Source organism: Myxocyprinus asiaticus, chromosome 18 (assembly GCF_019703515.2).
Source record: "Myxocyprinus asiaticus isolate MX2 ecotype Aquarium Trade chromosome 18, UBuf_Myxa_2, whole genome shotgun sequence".
Lineage (NCBI taxonomy): Eukaryota > Metazoa > Chordata > Actinopteri > Cypriniformes > Catostomidae > Myxocyprinus > Myxocyprinus asiaticus.
Genome location: NC_059361.1, coordinates 45,211,182 through 45,231,555, shown reverse-complemented (window position 1 = coordinate 45,231,555; position 20,374 = coordinate 45,211,182). Strand labels below are relative to the sequence as shown.

The 20,374-nt window shown below is 38.0% G+C and overlaps 1 pseudogene; it reads left to right on the top strand.

Moving 5' to 3' along the window:
- Positions 1-20,374, top strand: part of LOC127456149 (early endosome antigen 1-like) — a 70,735-nt pseudogene that overhangs the window by 7,611 nt on the left and 42,750 nt on the right.

Genomic DNA, 20,374 nt, shown 5'->3' with positions numbered 1-20,374 from the left:
GAGGAGAATTTATAGTAAAAAAGGACTTCAATATTGATCTGTTTCTCACCCACACCTATCATATCACTTCTGAAGATATAGATTTAACCACTGGAGTCATATGGATTACTTTTATGCTGCCTTTTATGTGCTTTTTGGAGCTTAACATTTTTAGAACCCATTCACTTGAATTGTGAGGACCTACAGAGCTGAAATATTTATCTAAAAATCTTCATTTGTGTCTAGCAAAAGAAAGTCATACACATGAGTGTAAATGATGAGAGAATTTTCATTTTTGGTTGAACTATTCCATTAACAAAAATATGAGCAAAATATTTTGGAATCTAAACCCTACAAACATTGGTACCATTTACTTCCATTGTAATTGAAACTGTTTAACAATTAGGAGAGAATATAGTGAAGTTATAAACAGTTGTAATGCAATCAACAAAACTATTTCATAGCCATGAAGTCTCTGGTCTTTGAAGGGCAAGTCTAAAATTGTATTCTTTTGGTCTTTCGTCACAAGTCCAATTCAGGTCTTAAATCCCTTTTGTTTATAGTTTTCTGTATGCTACAGGTTAGTTTTATAAAGCCTGGTGCTGGACAATTAATTTCATACATTATATTTTTAAAGACACATTGTTTCTAGGGATTTCTATGTTCATTAAGGATTTTCCATCATGCTGTATGCAGTAAAATGTCCACTGATTTTAAAACAGAGGCCACATGTTTATTGTGTGCTCTAATTGTCTGATCATTAAAGTCAAAACTTTAGGAACATTTGGGTTGAAACTTTACTTTGGAATACAGGAACAAATGATTGCACATTCTTACAGGAAAAAAAGAGTGACAGAGAGTGTATCATACCTGTTTATGAGTCTTGAGTCAAGTCGGTTCTTTTTAGCTTACAAAAGTCCATGTCTCAGACTCAAGTTTCCATCTCTGCACTGATGTGGCTTCATTTATCAAAGTCTGCTATTCTCACTTACTCGTTTAGTTGTTGAAGTGAATAAGGCTGTAGTGTCATACATGTTAAAAGAGAGAATGATTTCAAATGAACATTTTACCCTCAGGTGAAGAGGGAGTCCTATGAATCAAAGATACGACTGCAAAACAAAGCAAAAGTCACCTCACTCAACTCCCAACTTGAGGAACTGCGGAAACACCAAGGGAGCAAAAAGCAGGGCAGTCCTGCCCGAATGTGAAAGTGTCTGATAGCAGTAATACAGCAAGAGATGTTTTATTTTCTCAGAACCCTTCTGTGTACATGTATTAAAAGTTCACCCCAAAATGAAAATGTTCTCATGAGGATTTACTTCCCTTAAAGCCATCCCAGATGTGTATGTCTTTCCTCCTTCAGCAGAACTGAAGTGAAGATTTTTATAAGCACATTTCAGCTCTGTATGTCCATACAATGAAAGCGAATGGGTGCCATGGTGCTGCTGGCTATTTGACTGTCCAAAAGGCATATTTAGGCAGCATAAAAGTAATCCACATGACTCCAGTCGATCAGTGAATGTCTTGTGAAGAAAACTGATAGGATTGTGTAAAAAATAAATCTATAATTAAAACTTCATTAACTTTAAAAAATCATTTGCTGCCAGCACTCGATGCATCAGTGACATAAGTGCAATAGCGTGTTCACACGAGAAGTCGTAAGCATGCACTGTGTATACAACAGAGGAACAAACGTCACGTGAAAGTTAGATCATTTCAAACAGCAATACAGCGCTGGGCGGAAACAACGATTTAAAGTTAAAAACATTTTAATTATCGATTTGTTTCTTACACAAACCTATCAGTTTGCTTCTGAAGATATGAATTGATCGATTGGATGTGTGTGGATTACATTTATGCTGCCTCAATATGCCTTTTGGATCCTTAAACAAAGCCTCATGGCACCTATTCGCTTTCATTGTATAGACATACAGAGCTGAAATGTGCTGATAAAAGTCTTTCACTTTGGTGAGTACGCTGTACTGGCCTGTGCTGCTTCTTCACGCTGGTGCCCGTTTGTTTGTTCGTCTGTCTGTTTGTTTTTTGGACCTCTGGACTAACTTCTTGGAGTTTGATCTTAGTCTTGCTCGTAACTATTTCTTTTGATCAGTATTTTTCGGATATTAACTGCTCTTCTGGAATAAATGTACATAGACTATTTTTACAAATGATCCTGATGACTGACCTGGCTGCTTTTTTCTTTCATCACGCCGATCTGCTTTCAGCCCTCTCCCTTTGTATCCATCACCTCCTCAGCATTTGATACAGTGAGTTTCCACTCTCTTTATCATTTGTGCTGGCATTTCTTAATACGGTTTGGTATCCTTCCTTCCTATGGTCTGTTTGGTGTGGTTTCGATACGGTTCTGACTAATGTAGTAGTTTTATCGGTAAGCTGTTTGCTTGGGTCTCGAACAATTAATGGTCATTTCTCTGTTTAACTACTTTCAAATGCTGTTCTTTGGACTTTTTGGAGTGTTTTTGGCCAGCTTCAACCACACTTTTTCGTCCGGCATGGCTGTTCAATACTCAACTGCTCAGCTTAGAACTTTGAAAGGATTTTTTCACTTGGCCTCAGACACTTATGAGTAGTGTAAACAACTTGGAATTGTACGCCGTCCACGTTATATACACTGATCAAAGAGGGCACTTTGGACTTTTCACCGCTCATCTTCGACTGGCATTCCTGCTATCTGGTCAAACACCCGGGCTCCCCGTGATTTTCCACATTCAAATCATGTAATTAATTGTGGAAATTTGAAGACATTGCCCATTGATCCCCATTATGGCAGCCACAAACTCGTGTCTTCAAATGTACACTGTGCCTTGTTAAACTCTCTCTCTTTAACAGGCGAATTATTAGTGCTTAATGACATGATCACTGATAAAAAACTGGATGTGCTGCTTCTTACTGAAATCTGGCAAGTGCCCAATGACTTCCTAAATTTAAACTTGCTTAAAATTGGATACATCCATTTTAGTAAAACCGCGTCCTCATCACAGGGGTGGAGGACTGGCTGTAGTTTGCCCTGAGAGTATTAAAATCTCTGTGACTGAGTTTCATGATGTCTCCTCTTTTGAGTACTTAGCCTTTTGTATTGTTGGTCATACATCATTGTCTGTAATCTTGATCTTTTGACCTCTGAAGTCTCACCCTGATTTTTTTCTTTGAACTTAGTGAGTTACTTACTATTGTCTGTGCTATGTCTTTATCTATTATTGTACTTGGTGATTTCAGTATACATGAAAATACTGCACAATCTAACGAACTTATGTCTATATTGGAATGTTTCAATCTTATACAACATGTTGATTTTACAACTCACTCCAGGTGTCATATACTGGATTTTATTTGTACATCTGGCTTATCTAATGTCTCTCTTTCTGGCTCTGACTTTGCTTTCTCTGACCACAAACTTTTAAACTTTTGCTTCAGTTTTCCAATATCTATACCATGTAAAAAAACTGCTTCCTCTGTCAGACTCTCTATTTATAATGATCCTATTTCTAAAGCACTTCAGAAGCATGCTCCAGTTAAGACTAGGACGGTTCCCTCCACTCACGCCTCACCCTGTTTCACTCCCGAGCTCCGGGCTGTGAAAGCTGAAGGCTGTTGCCTTGAAAGATTATACAGAAAAACTGTACTGACTTACTGTACATTCTTTGGCTTATACAGAACACCTGCTTAACTACCGAACTGTCCTCACTGCCGCACACTCCTCCACCATTAAAAACTCTTGATGCAAACCTAAAGCACTTTTTGCAATTGTAAATAAACTCATTAAGCCTCCAGAACATGCTGTTTCTGGCTCTGATGAGCTTGTGAATGGCTTCCTTCAATTCTTCGCAGACAAATTAAAGTCTATCTCTTGAGTCTTTTGCCAACGATACCCCACATACATGTGCTTCCCACACTGAGTCTTTGTCAGTCCACCCAAATTTTTCTCTGTCTGCCTTTACTCCCACTACTCCTACTATAAGTGATCTAATTATGAAGTCTAATTCTACATCCTGTCAACTTGACCCTGCTCCCACCTCTCTACTTAAAATGTGTGTCTGATATTTCACCTACCATCACCCATTTGATTATTGTTGCCTAGCCTCTGCCACAGTTCCAGCAGAACTAAAAACTGCTGATGGAACCCCCATTCTTAAGAAATCTGGTCTTGATCATTTAAATTTGAATAATTACAGGCCAATTTCAAATATACCGTTCCTAGCAAAAATATTTGAAAAAGTAGTGGCCTCACAATTGCAGTCTTACTTAAATTCGAATGGTCTTTTTGAACATTTCCAGTCTGGTTTCCGTCCATCACACAGCACTGAGACTGCTCTTTTACATGTGGTTAATGACATCCTCCTGTCTATGTATTCTGGGTCTACAAACATTCTAATTCTCCTTGATCTAAGTTCAGCTTTTGACACTGTTTGCTATTATATTCTAATCTCTCACCTCTCTGAAATTGGTGTCACTGGTTCAGCTCTGTCCTGGCTCACTTCTTACATTACTGACAGAAAATAATTTGTCACTATACAAAATTACATATCTGCCACTGCTCCACTAACACATGGTGTTCCCCAGGGTTCAGTTCTCGGACCATTACAGTTTATTATTTCCATGCTTCCACTTGGTGACATCATACATAAACACGGCCTTCAATCTCATTGTTATGCTGATGACATCCAAATTTACCTTACCACTAGCTCTGACTCACCATCTCTTCCTGACTCACTCACTGCATGTATTAGGGACATCAAACACTGGATGTCACTGAATTTTCTTTAACTCAATAACACAAAAACAGAAATATTATTAATTGGCTCCACTACTTGGGTAAAAAGAATGGACCTGTGCTTTGACATTGATGGGGTTCATGTTAAGCCCTCCCCTTCTGTCCATAATCTTGGTGTTTTTTTGTTTTTTTTAGCCCCTTTTCTCCCCAATTTGGAATGCCCAATTCCCACTACTTGGTCCTTGTGGTGGCGCGGTTACCTCAATCTGGGAGGCGGAGGACAAGTTCTAGTTGCCTCCACTTCTGAGACCGTCAATCTGCGCATCTTATCACGTTGCTCGTTGTGCATGACACCGCGGAGACTCCCAGCATGTGGAGGCTCATGCTACTCTCTGCAATCCACACACAATTTACCACGCACCCCACTGAGAGCGAGAACCACTAATCGCGACCACGAGGAGGTTACCCCATGTGACTCTACCCTCCCTAGCAACTGGGCCAATTTGGTTGCTTAGGAGACCTGGCTGGAGTCACTCAGCACACCCTGGATTCGAACTTGTGACTCAAGGGGTGGTAGTCAGCGTCAATACTCGCTGAGCTACCCAGGCCCCCCATAATCTTGGTGTTTTATTTGACTCCTCTCTCTGTTTTGATTCTTATATTTCCTCTGTTGTTAAAAACTCTTTCTTCCACTTATGAAATATTGCACGACTCTGATCTTCACTCACTCTGGCTGATGCTGAAACATTGGTACATGCTCTCATCACCATATGTCTTGATTATTGTAATGCCCTGTTTATCGGCTTACCCCCCCCCCCCCCAAAAAAAACAATTTCTAGAATACAGTATGTCAAAAATGCTGCTGCAAGAGTCCTCACCTTCACAAGGCACTCTGCCCACATCACCCCTCTTCTGCATGATCTTCACTGGCTACCTGTTGCATCCCGTATTCAATTTAAGATGATACTCCTAACATTTAAGGCTTTAAATGGTCTTGGTTTATTTGTCTGATCTACTACACCTTTATCTGCCAATTCGGTCTCTTAGATCTTCTGAACTTGGCCTTTTTTCTGTTCCTAGATCTCGAGTGTCCACTATAGGTGGAAGGTCATTCTGTGTTGTTGCTCCTAAGCTATGGAATGCATTACCCCTTACTCTTTGTAATATTTCCTCTCTATCCACTTTCAAGATCCAGCTGAAAACTATGTGCAGTACACTTTCAGTAACCCTTTGTTTTTTTACCTTTTTGTTTGACCTTTTATCTTGTATCATTTATCATGTTATGAAATGAATTTCTGAAATGCATTTTTATTTTATTTATATAGCTTTAGGAAAGGTGCTATATAAATGAAACTACTACTACTGCTGAAGAAGGAAAGTCATACACATCAGGGATGGCTTAAAGGTGAGTCAGTCATAAGAGAATTTTCATTTTTGGGTGAACTATTCCTTTAAATCGGGGGCATTCACATCGCCAGGTACAGATGATCATTTTATTAGAGAAAACAAGAAGAATAAACGAAAATGATGTGTATTTAAAGCAATGTCTCCTTAACAATTCTGCTTTTGCAGCAGAGGAGCCCCGTGTGTGTGTGTGTGTGTGTATACACACTCACCTAGCATTTTATTAGGAACACCTGTACACTGACTTATTCATGCAATTATTTAATCAGCCAATCATGTGGCAGCAGTGCAATGCATGCAGTCATGCAGATACGGGTTAGGAGCTTCAGTTAATGTTCAGATTAACCATCAGTATGGGGAAAAAAGTGATCTCAGTGATTTGGACCGTGGCATGATTGTTGGTGCCAGACGGGCTGGTTTGAGTATTTCTGTTACTGCTGATCTCCGGGGATTTTCATGCACAACAGTCTCTAGAGTTTACTCTGAATGGTGGCAAAAACAAAAAACATCCAGTAAGCGGCAGCTTGCGGACAGAAATGCCTTGTTGATAAAAGAGGTTGAGAATGGCCAGACTGGTTCGAGCTAAAAGAAAAGCTGCGATAACTCAGATAACCACTCTGTGCGATTGTAGTGAGCAGAAATGCAGTACAGAATGCACAACATGTCAAACCTTGAGGCAGATGGGCTACAACAGCAGAAGACCACGTCAGGTTCCACTTCTGTCAGCCAAGAACAGAAGGCTGAGGATGCAATGGGCCTACCATCTGTGTACCTCAGCAGAAATCCAGATTCATCAGACCAGATTATGTTTTTCCAGTCCAAAACAGTTTTGGTGAGCCTGTGCCCACTGCAGCCTCCGCTTTCTGTTTGGTCAGTGTATATACAGCTCTGGAAAAAATTAAAGAGACCACTGAAAAATTATCAGTTTCTCTGGATTTACTATTCATAGAGATATGTGTTTAAGTAAAATTATTGTTTTTTTATTTTATTTTATTCTATAAAGTACTGACAACATTTCTCCCAAATTCCAAATAAAAATGTTGTCATTTAGAGCATTTATTTGCAGAAAATGACAACTGGTCAAAATAACAAAAAAACAATGCAGCGTTTTCAGACCTCAAATAATGCAAAGAAAACAAGTTCATATTCATTTTTAATCAACACAATACTAATGTTTTAACTTAGGAATGAGTTCAGAAATCAGTATTTGCTGGAATAACCCTGATTTTCAATCACAGCTTTCATGCGTCTTGGCATGCTCTCTACCAGTCTTTCACATTGCTGTTGGGTGAGTGGCATAAAGTCACCCAACAGCAATGTGAAAGACTGGTAGAGAGCATGCCAAGACACATGAAAGCTGTGATTGAAAATCAGGGTTATTCCAGCAAATATTTATTTCTGAACTCATTCCTAAGTTAAAACATTAGTATTGTGTTGATTAAAAATGAATATGAACTTGTTTTCTTTGTATTATTTGAGGTCTGAAAACACTGCATCTTTTTTTTTATTTTGACCAGTTGTCATTGTGACATGTTGTCAGTAGTTTATAGAATAAAATAAAAATGTTCATTCAACACAAACACATATCTATAAATAGTAAATCCAGAGAAACAGATAATTTTGCAGTGGTCTCTTAATTTTTTCCAGAGTTGTATATATATAATTTTATTTTATTTCTGGCTAATATCTTTGCAACATGTATAGGCTAGAATCAAAAAAAATTTCAAGCGATGACAAAGTAACGAGTACTTAGTAATAAAAATACTTTTGCACCGACAGATCTGTTCTTTCTAATTTAACAGTTTTACTTATTTTGCCCACTTTTCTAACAGTTTGGACCCCAGTAATTGTGACTTGCATCTATATTTGAATGTTTAAATTTGTTTTAATTAAATCATATGAACAACAAGTGTAATGACTGATTTAAGTTTCACGAATGATTCAGTCCGACACCTCAGTTGTTGAGTTGTTGAATAGATTATTTGAAAGAATTGGATCTTAAGAGTAATTTGTTTGTGAACTGGACTGCGCGATTGTTTATTTGTTTTTGAGTTCCACCAACAAACATAACACAATATAAAGACATTTTATCTTGCCTTTATTTTGCAGTACACCCCCTTTGTATCTTATCACATTCAAGCTGCAAGCTCACAACTCAGGTAAAATGTAATTTCTGTTGCTGTAATGCATAAGATTCAGTAGCTGTGGGGCGCTGTTGCTGACCTGTGGTGCAGGAAATGCTTATTTAAAGGAATTTAAAATGAAAACTTCAAAATTAAAACTCTGTCATCCTTTCAATACACTATATCTGAAAGAAGTTATATCCATCAAGTATCATGAGTCAGCTCCTCTGTGGTCTAACTGTCTTTTATGATTCTCATTTTTTTTATATTTTCTGATGAGCTGATTTTGATTCTTTAGATTGGCAGTGGAGAAGCCGGGGATTCAGAATCGGCTGCTGCCAACTCTCAATGAGAAAGAGGAAGTTCTTCTGGGTAAAACGCAAGTGATTGATGTCCTGCAGGCGGAGGTGGATGGTAGAGATCACACCACAGACAATATTAAACCTCTCTGTCAGGCTTATATTTTAATGGCAGGCAGCATTCTTAAATATTATGATTTTTACAACTGAACAAAGTCAAGTTTGTATTTTTGATAAAGTATTGTTTTATACTTTGGGTATGATTATACTGTATGTTCCAGAAAATAAGTTTCACCTGACTCTGTGTTTAATTGGCTGACATATGTGATAATTTTGGACTATATACTTCTGCGTCAGACCTACGCTGAAGCCTCTATGTGGTGACCTGCGTGTTGGCTTGCATCTATAGTTCTGCGTTGGTCTGTCTGTATCCTTCTGCGAGCACATGGATTCAAAAAGTATTTTTTTTTTTTTAAAATATGGTAGCATTAAAAATGAGTTCATCAAAATATTTGAACATGTTGAGATTTACAGTAGGTGCATATTATTTACTATACATGTTGCCTGCCATGTAGAGAGAAAATAAATCGGACATATACTCGATTGCTCTTAAGTCGCTTGAAAAATAATAAATTAATATGTTGGCATACTTTGACGCTCCACGTTGAGAAAAATATCAAATTTATTAATAACTACTCGCTTGACCAACACAAATTGGGTGTCGTTTTAAAGCTTAGAAGCCTGACTTTACAATGCAAATAGGCAATATAGCCAACTCTTTACATATGCTTTTTAATTTTCTGACAAATTAGAAGTGTTCAGTTTTCATAACTTATTCTCATAACCATTGTACATCAACAGTCTTGAGTAGAATACAACAAATATTGTTTCACTCACAGATGAAATGTATATCAAGTAAAAGCCCAGAGACAAAAGAACTGTTTTTTAGTTGTAAAAATGCATGGCTTTTGTTGCATTTTCACTTGTAACTTCATGAAACAAACTGAAAATATAAACAGCAGATGCTCCTGATTAAAATGAGCCCTAAAACAAAGTGACATTATGTATAGATCTTAAAAAAGTCTTGGAGGATATGCGAAGCTACCTCAGATATATTTTAATCTTCCTGGTTTAGAGTCTCTGATTACAAAGCAGACCAATCACTGATGTTGTGGTCTACGTAGACGAGGGTTTCCGTTAGCCAGTAATTACCAGTTTTGACCGTTAAAATGTCCTAATGTCTGACAAATTCAAACATTGTCAGACACAATGTCTGGTGAAAATATTAACACAATGCGTCAGCAAGCCCTTTAGTTGCTGCCACAAGTGTACAGTGTGACACCATGCCAATGATAACGGCGCTTCACTGCCACGGAGGTTTAATCTTTCCCGAAACTTGCGAAGTCCTAATCTACAGTGTGTTGTATCCCGCACACTGGCAAAAACAGCCTGCATTACCATTTCGCATTGCCGCAGTGAGAAGCTTCTCACTGTAGAATCACGTTAAAACAGCCTTTCATTGTCGTCTTCTGGAAAGAACAACACCAGGCTTATCTGAATCTCAAGTTGCGGAGAAAACTGGACACATTTGGCTTCACTTTGGCAGCAAAATGCTACAAACCACGAAAAATCGAAAGGAAAATAGTAAAAAATAAAGAACCAAGGAAATTAGCCACGGTGAGAATTTATTTATTTATTTATTTAATTTTTTTCTCCCAATTTGGAATGACCAATTCCCAATGTGCTTTTTAAGTCTTCGTGGTCGCGTAGTGATTCGCCTCAGGCGGAGTGGCGGAGAACGAATCCCAGTTGCCTCCGCGTCTGAGATCGTCAACCCGCGCATCTTATCACGTGGCTTGTTGAGCGCGTTGCCACGGAGACATAGCGCATGTGGGGGCTTCACGCCATCCACCGCGGCAACCACACTCAACTCACCACGCGCCCCACCGAGAACGAACCACATTATAGCGATCACGAGGATGTTACCCCATGTGACTCTACCCTCCCTAGCAACCGGGCCAATTTGGTTGCTTAGGTGACCTGGCTGGAGTCACTCAGCACATCCTGGGATTCGAACTAGCGGAACTTAGCAGAAACTCTGACATAGATGCGATGCTTAGTTACATTTTTGGAGAGGTGCTCATCAGGCTTTGCGTTGCCTACAGCGTAAGATTGACACAGAAGCATAAATTGGCCTGAAGTCATAGGACCTTTCGGATTTAAAAAAAAACCCCACTCAGCCTATATTTGAAACATTTTAAAACATGTTAATCAATTATTACATTTCTTAGTAGATTTTTACGTGCCCATTAAATAGTTATTGATAATAGTGTTTGGACTGTTAAGGGTCTAGTTCTTGCAGTTTTCAGATGTGATGTGTTCTGAATGTCAGTCTTCTGTGTGTGTGTATGTTTAAAAAGACCTAACAGAGCAAATGCAGCGCTTGCAGAGCGCAGAGCTCTGCAGGGCTGCTGAAAAACATGACAGTGAGATGTCGGAGAAAGAGCAGGCGCTGCACAGACAGCTGGAGACCCTGCAGCGTTCAACTGCACTATCCACAGATGCACCTGCAAACCCGTCCACTTGCATCACAGCTCAAAGAATCACAGAGTTGGAAGGTAGTTCATGACATCTCATTATGTGTGTCCATGTGTGCTTGTAGAATGGTGCATACAGTGTGACCTCCCTGTCCTACAACAGTGATTTTGTATATTGTATAGACACCTGTTCATAGTGGATCACTTAAAGGAATACTTCATCCAGAAATTAACATTTTCATAATTTACTCACATTCATGTTGTTTCAAACCCGTATGACTTTACCAACATTGGCAGTTGATAGAGACTCATTTTAAAGCTTAAAAATGACCAAAAGTTATCATAAAAGTACTACATGTGGCTTGTGCGTCATATTCTAAGTCTGCTGAAGGCATACAATAGTTTTTTTTGTTAGAAACAATTTAAGTCATTTGTCATTGGAAATCTCAATGTGTGTTGCGCTGTCAAGAGTGCATTAGAGAAACCGGTTCACAGCTTATGAGACAATATTTAGTATTTATTATACATGAGAATGTTTATTTAGTACTAAAAACAATGCAAGTTCAGTGAGCCAGATGGACTACTTTTAGCATACTTTTGGGCCCTTTTTAAGCTTTAAATTGAATAAACGGACCCTGATACTCATTAAATCTTTTTGTTTTCCACATAAGAAAGTCTTATGGGTTTGGAATGAAATTATGAAATAATTTTTATTTTTGGGTGAACTATTCCTTGAAAGAAAAGTTTGTAAAATCTACGGCACTAGCTGTTCAAAACAGAACTGAAAAAATTGCAATTGAAACAGGTATTAATAACACTCCTAACACTCCTTCCCCGCCCTGTCTTCCAATGTTCAGACACAGACCCACCAGATGATTTGTTTGTTGTTTACTTATGAGTATACTTATGTGCCAAAATAGCAGACATCACCTCCTAAAGTTCATTGAGCATTGATAACAACTGTTACACAGCCGTTAGTAGGAGGGTGTCTATTGTTTTGGCACGAGTATTTTCTGTTAGAGATGGGAAAAATGATGTGTCCTTTTGCTTCATTGTTGAAAAAGTCTTTCCTTCTCAGTGGCTGTTTAAATGTTTCCTGTCAATCTTTCACTCTGTTCGGTTCAGCCCGAGCAAAGCTAAAAACAGATGAGGCCAGTAAAGCAGAAGCAGAGTTCTTAAAGATGAATGCGTGGTCCAAGTCACGTATAGGCACCTTGAGGAGGAGCTCAGGAAAGTTCAGGTAAGTAAAAGATTTATCATTTCTCCTCAGTTTTGCATAAGTGAATATCAGGCTAATAAACTTTCTCTGTGTTTGACTTTAGTCTGGAGTTTGTCCCGAGATGCCCCCTGACATCATGTCCCTACGCAGTCGTGTTACTGAACTGGAAGTGGAGCGAGAGGAAATGTTCTGTAAATTGGAACTGTATGAAGAAATGAAGGCTAAAAATGGTATAAAAAAAATTAAGCCAGTTAGTTTTAAGTGGCATTTATTTGAATAATGTTAAATGTTGAGATTTTTTGGGCTGTTGATAGATGAACTTCATAAGCAGCTTGTGGAATATGAGGAGCAGCAAAGGAAGATGCAGGCCGACCTGGAGCAGGTGACCAAGAGAGCAGCTTCACAGGTCAGTGACATCTTCTATTCTGACTGTATTATATGCAGTAACCCAACAGGCATTTGCAAGTGATTTTATCCCGGATAAGGGGTATTCCTTGGCATGACGCAAAGCAAAGTGTCTAAAACTAGGGCTGTAAATGTATATTTATCCGTGCCGAACTGAAAGGGTACAGGGTTTTCTTTTATGTATTACCGAGTTTAGTAGAACATGGCACAAAAAAGCATCAGCTGCTTTCTGTAACCTGGCTAGTTGGCTCATTCTGTCTTACATCATCTACATGCGTCTCTTGACTTTACCGTAGCAAAGCATACACAAACACCCTTTAAACACTTGAGTTTAGTGTGGCCGTGAGCGGAGTCCTGCTATTCACACAGTAAAGGAAGCGCGCTCTTGCGTAGTTCTTGTACTTCTGTTAATGATGGATTGCTGGGTAAAAACTTGTTAATGTGACATGCAAATGACGACACAATTAAACTATAACTCCTGTTTATAATTAACAAAGCAGTCTGTAGTGCAAGCACTAGGGCTGGAAACCGAGAACTGGTTCTTTACAAAATACCGGAATCGAATGATCTGCGTGACTTTCGGTTCCGTTAACGGTTCTCCTGTGGATTTTCTGCAGATCCGGTTGGAACACTGTGCTAAAATACTCTGATGGTGTTTCCTGCAGCGCATTTCAGCAGCAGCGCTGCCCTTTACTGGGTCTACAGCGTAAAACACACAAATTAATGAATTATGTGCCGGCTTTGTTAAATCTACAGCGTGAAACATACAGCGCTTCTGTTATAGTCAGATTCCCAAAATAATTACTCATGAAGTACAACATTAGGGTGTTTTCACACCTGGCTCGTTTGGAACCTTGTGCGTTTTCTCCCTTAGTTTGGTTAGTTTAGGCATATATGAACATGGCAATTGCACTCGGATCTGCTCCAAAACAATCGGTCCAATGCCAACTAGATGAGGTGGTCTCAGACTGATTGCAAACAAACTCTGGAATGGTTTGCTTGCAATCTGATGCAATCCGACACAATGGACCAACAAACCAAACAATTTCCCTATAAAAACCATGAACATACCTGATGGATCTTTGGAGAAGACATCTGTAGGTCAGCACTTTACTGTAATTCATCATCAAAACACATATATAGCCTTTTGGCAACTATATTAGATATAGTTGTATGTTTAAAATTTATTGACAAAAAAAAACTGTTTTTTCCATGGCTTCTCTCTGCTGTTTGTGCGTGTGTGCATGTGTGTGAGAGCCAACTCTATGACCATGAGAACAGGCATTTTTCAATGCAGAAATAATGCAAAATCAACTAATGATGGATAAAAATAGCCATGATGCAAATTTTACATCGCATATCATTTGTGTGTCCGATAAAGTGTCTTTGCAACCTCTGACTGGAACGCGCATTCTGTAACATCCGGTGACGTTTTGCATAAGCGTGACATAAACAACACTTGAAAATGTGTCACGGTTGACAAAATTTTACAGGTATGTCATTTTAATTGATCCTGTATCAATGGATGCGCTACATCCCAGAACAGCACACAAACATTCTGACCAATAAGGGGACAGTTTGCTTATATGTGACTTTTATTGACACAGTTTAGGTCTGTTTGAAATGTTGCCTTGTGAAAGCGAACCGAACCAAAAGGAAATGCAACATTGTAACAATTTTAGCCCCTGTTTTGCAACAAATTAAACGAGCTACAGGTCTGAAAATGCCCTTAGACAAAAGAACACAGTCTAAACTGTCTCTGGAACTGTTACTGTTATGTCATATTTCTTTAGACCTCTGAGACTTTAATCAAGCAGCGTAGTTACGGACTGGTTGTTCATATGGCAATGTTTAATTAATGATAAACGAGTTTTGTAATACAAGGAATATATATATATATATATATATATATATATTTTTTTTTTAAATGAATGAAATATGCCATCACATTTCTTTTTTGTTTAGATTTTTTTATTATTATTTTAAATTCGTCTAGTTAGGATCAATTCTTGGATTGGATTTATGTCTCTAAAAATTCAGCAAACACACCTTTTGCAAGAATTATTTGTAATTTATTTCTGATTTGTTATATCTGCTCTGTAGAAATCTTAAACCATGTCATCATTTGCCAACAGACTGCAATTAGAGTATTAGAAATGCAATAAGAATTGCATTTCTCATTTTCAAATAATTCTTCCTCAAAAGTACTAAAAGAATTACTGGAATCGTTACAGGAACCTCTAAAAAACCGGAAACGTTAATGTTGGAGCTATCTAGTTTTGCCATGTCTCATCGCGCTGTTTGCTCATAATACAGAATCTACTTGATCATAAACAGGGCACTATTAGGTTTGTTCTCTGTGTAATTATACACATGATTAATATACAGGTGCATCTCAATAAATTAGAATGTCGTGGAAAAGTTCATTTATTTCAGTAATTCAACTCAAATTGTGAAACTTGTGTATTAAATAAATTCAATGCACACAGACTGAAGTAGTTTAAGTCTTTGGTTCTTTTAATTGTGATGATTTTGGCTCACATTTAACAAAAACCCACCAATTCACTATCTCAAAAAATTAGAATATGGTGACATGCCAATCAGCTAATCAACTCAAAACACCTGCAAAGGTTTCCTGAGCCTTCAAAATGGTCTCTCAGTTTGGTTCACTAGGCTACACAATCATGGGGAAGACTGCTGATCTGACAGTTGTCCAGAAGACAATCATTGACACCCTTCACAAGGAGAGTAAGCCACAAACATTCATTGCCAAAGAAGCTGGCTGTTCACAGAGTGCTGTATCCAAGCATGTTAACAGAAAGTTGAGTGGAAGGAAAAAGTGTGGAAGAAAAAGATGCACAACCAACCGAGAGAACCGCAGCCTTATGATTGTCAAGCAAAATCGATTCAAGAATTTGGGTGAACTTCACAAGGAATGGACTGAGGCTGGGGTCAAGGCATCAAGAGCCACCACACACAGACATGTCAAGGAATTTGGCTACAGTTGTCATATTCCTCTTGTTAAGCCACTCCTGAACCACAGACAATGTCAGAGGCGTCTTACCTGGGCTAAGGAGAAGAAGAACTGGACTGTTGCCCAGTGGTCCAAAGTCCTCTTTTCAGATGAGAGCAAGTTTTGTATTTCATTTGGAAACCAAGGTCCTAGAGTCTGGAGGATGGGTGGAGAAGCTCATAGCCCAAGTTGCTTGAAGTCCAGTGTTAAGTTTCCACAGTCTGTGATGATTTGGGGTGCAATGTCATCTGCTGGTGTTGGTCCATTGTGTTTTTTGAAAACCAAAGTCACTGCACCCGTTTACCAAGAAATTTTGGGGCACTTCATGCTTCCTTCTGCTGACCAGCTTTTTAAAGATGCTGATTTAATTTTCCAGCAGGATTTGGCACCTGCCCACACTGCCAAAAGCACCGAAAGTTGGTTAAATGACCATGGTGTTGGTGTGCTTGACTGGCCAGCAAACTCACCAGACCTGAACCCCATAGAGAATCTATGGGGTATTGTCAAGAGGAAAATGAGAAACAAGAGACCAAAAAATGCAGATAAGCCGAAGGCCACTGTCAAAGAAACCTGGGCTTCCATACCACCTCAGCAGTGCCACAAACTGATCACCTCCATGCCACGCCGAATTGAGGCAGTAATTAAAGCAAAAGGAGCCCCTACCAAGTATTGAGTACATATACAGTAAATGAACATACTTTCCTGAAGGCCAACAATTCACTAAAAATGTTTTTTTTTTTATTGGTCTTATGATGTATTCTAATTTTTTGAGATAGTGAATTGGTGGGTTTTTGTTAAATGTGAGCCAAAATCATCACAATTAAAAGAACCAAAGACTTAAACTACTTCAGTCTGTGTGCATTGAATTTATTTAATACACAAGTTTCACAATTTGAGTTGAATTACTGAAACAAATGAACTTTTCCACGACATTCTAATTTATTGAGATGAACCTGTATATGCATATTCCAGACTGCATTATTATCTATATTTTTATATACATATTATTATTATTATTATTGTCTATCTTCTATTATAATATGTAAAAACTGGTTTTGCGGCATGGTCCCCTATCTCAGGACATTTTTTCAGCTTCACACTGTCCCTTATTTAATATTACTGGTGAGTATTGACATCTACTCTCAGCTACCTTTTTAAAGGTGCACTCAGTAATTGTTTGAATATGTCTTCTTGAACTTGAACTGACATCTAGCGGCTTGGATGCAGCATCATTTAAAATCAATAGTTTTCAGTTTCAGATGTCATTGTAGAAATTTAGTATTTACAGTCAGCCATGATTACTTTAATCAATGAGTGAAAGTGTCAAATAACAGGATGGATGCTGAGATTAAACGAGTAGTATTCGGCTGGTCATGTGATTCTAACATGTAGAATAAAACAGCTTTTATAAGGTTACTGATATGACTGGAGTCTTCATTTTAATGTGAGTGCTCATGATTTCCTACATATATTGCAAAAGTACAATTCATGTCTTTAGGAGGTACACTTTTTTAATGAGAAAAAAATTACTGAGTGCACCTTTAAGTAATTAAAATAAAAGTCAATTTTTGTAAATCTGCACACAATCGCATCACGTCTCGCAGGAAAACAAGTGACTGAAAGAAAGGGCCATGGTGTAGGCTGTATACTTTAAAAATGGTTCCATCTGATTAAAACTACAGGTAAGAATGAGATTGAGAGAATGTTGTAAAAAGTTTTAGCATTCCCCCCAAAGCGCATAAATCCCCTCAGAATGAGGCATCTAAAGGGGGATTATCCCCCATGTACAGAACAGAATTCCTGTTTCTGGTTTTGTTTTATTTAGTTGGAGAGATCATATGCATAATGCAGTCATTTGCAAAATACTGCATTCAAAATACAAATTGTTGCAGCCACTGTGTTTATACAACACATAATTTCAAGAATCTTTGTTCTCGCTGCTGTACCAAAATCATGACCCGAACACCAACGTCCATACTGAACTGAATTTTGTGTACCTAAAACTCCCTACACACTGTGAAATCACTGTTACTTACAACCTTGGGTGGCTTATTCCTTTTATATAGGCAACAATGTTTAATAAACATATATTCTGTTAATATTTATGGGAATAAATCGTTCTTCCGTCAAGTAATATAGTTCTTTATCCTATCTGTAGGCTGTTTGCTATTGACCACACAGTGTGGCAAGGTGTGCATTTATATTCAATTTACAGCTTCAATTTTGGCTCAGAATTTATCCAAATTTATAGTTGGAACTACCGGTACATGATATACATATAACCTTCATACAAGTAACAAGTTTTTTTTTGTTGAAATTTTTCTTGTTGTTTATTTGTGTACATTTGTGACTACAATGGTCAAATAACACTTTAAAAGTGAACTCAGTTATTCCACTAGCTCCTCTGATGTCATAAAATGAATTTAAATGTGAATGATTGTGTGCATTCCCAATGACAGGCGAGTGAGACGGGCAGCATGGATGATATTCAGAGTCAGGTGATGGAGTGGCAGGAGATGGTTACTGTGGTGACAGAGTCAGATGGGATTCAGGATCAGGGTCATGAAAAGCATGCTATGGCCTTCAGAATGAGCCACATTGAAGAGGAGAGAGAGGGTGAGGATGACACTTTTAAATATTATACTTTTACAGATATTTCAAACAGAAGAATCTGCTGATAAAGACCTGTACTTTCCTGGCACATTGTGGGCACAACTTTTATTTACTTGGAAGCGTGAAATTTGCTTACCATTTGCAAATATTCTCAGGTTCTATTTTTTCTTTTTCTTTTACTTTTTATGAATTATGGGTATTAAATTATATTATACAGGCACATAGTGCAAAGTATAAAGAGCCCTATTAGTGCTGCTTTATAGACAAAAAACTAGACTTTAAAGCATAGTTCACCCAAAATAAAATATTTCTGTCATCATTTACTCTCCCTAATGGTGTTCTTAACCCATATGACTTTATTTCTTCCATGGAGCACAAAAGGAGATGTTAGGCAAAATGACAGCCTTCGGTCACCATTCACTTTCATTGCATCATTTTCTATACAATGGAAGTGAATAGAGACTGAGGTTGTCATTCTGCCTTACATCTGCTTTTGTGCTCTGTGGAAGAAAGTCAGATGCGTTTGAACCACATGAGGGTGAGTAAATGAGGACAGAATTTTCAGCTTTGGTGAACTATCTCTTTAATACCACCAGAGAGGTCCATGTAAACCCATCTTGGCTTTCTATTTTGCCAAACTGTTTGGTTTATTTTTTTGATTGCTTTTATTTTGTAACACTTCTCTCCCATCAATCGGTCCCGAGCCTCTCCTCCTCCCCACCTCCTCCTCTGCTCCTGCTCCGTGTGATGGGTGCAGCCACTAAGAACAGTTTCCCATCAGTTTTGTGCATGCAGGTTCCGTCCCCTCCAGCGTCTGCCTCCATCTGTACTGCCTGTGGTTTCCCGCAGCTCTTCATCTCCTCCTGAGGAAACTCAGGCAGTACAGGTGAGGCCAGCCCATTTGGCATCCTGTCCTTCATCTGTGGTCTCTTTCTGTTTTCTCATAATTTTTCCTCTTCTTTCAATTCCCTGGACAAGACCTGTAATACTGGCCTGTAGCATTAAACCTCTTTGTGACATGTATCTGTTGTGTCAGTACTTTTAATGTCCAACCTTTTCACCTCTGTGAATGCATGGTAGTATCAGATTGAGGTTTTCATTGGTCTAATGATGTCCACCTAACCCCAGCACCTGTTCTAACCGGGTAAATGATAATGAAACCAGCTTACATAAGAAATGGAAAAAAAAAAAGCTTTGGTAGTCATTTTCCATCAGATTTTTTCCCCAAATATAATCTAAATACATTTTACTCTTAAAGCAGGGGTTGGCAAATTTCTTTGAGTAATTCTTTGGCTTATTTTCCAGAAAAGAATATCTACATTTACAAAATATAACATCCTTAAAACAAAATGACTTGAGAAGCAGAATAATATGAGATATTAAAGTCTTGTTTTCAGAGAAATGTAACAACATTTAGTGGGGTTTACGTTGAAAACAAGAAAGAAAAAAAAAAAACTATTTGACAATGGGTTAAGAATAGGGATGCATCGAGACCACTTTTTCTCTTCAGATCCAATTCTGATATCTGAAATCTAAGTATTGGCCAATTCCGATATGATACCATAGTTGTTTTTTGTTCATAATCAGTTTAGAATATCTGTGTGGAACTGATTGGGAGTACTCTTTAATATGTAAAGAAACACAAAGGTCTAACTACACTTTATTTCAATATAAATGTGTAGCCTAATAAGAAACACTTTATTGTTAACTAGTTCACTGGATAATGTAGCAGTCTTCAGTAGAAAAGAAGCCAGATTTCTTTGCACAATTTTTTCAACTTGTATCTAGATCATTTTTTCTTTTTTTTTATTTAGTTGTAAGATATAAGTCCACATTCAACTTAAATATTGTTGTAATTTGTAAACAAATAATGATAATAATAAATGATCATTAATATTATTATTATTATTATTGACTTTTAGAATTTTAAAATACAACAGTAATGTATTTCAGTCGTGCACCTTCAACTTTAAAACCCCCAAGCTTTTTATTTTGACGGTCAAAACACTCCAGGAAGTTCTGTAAGTGTCTGTATGTAGGCTAGTTCACA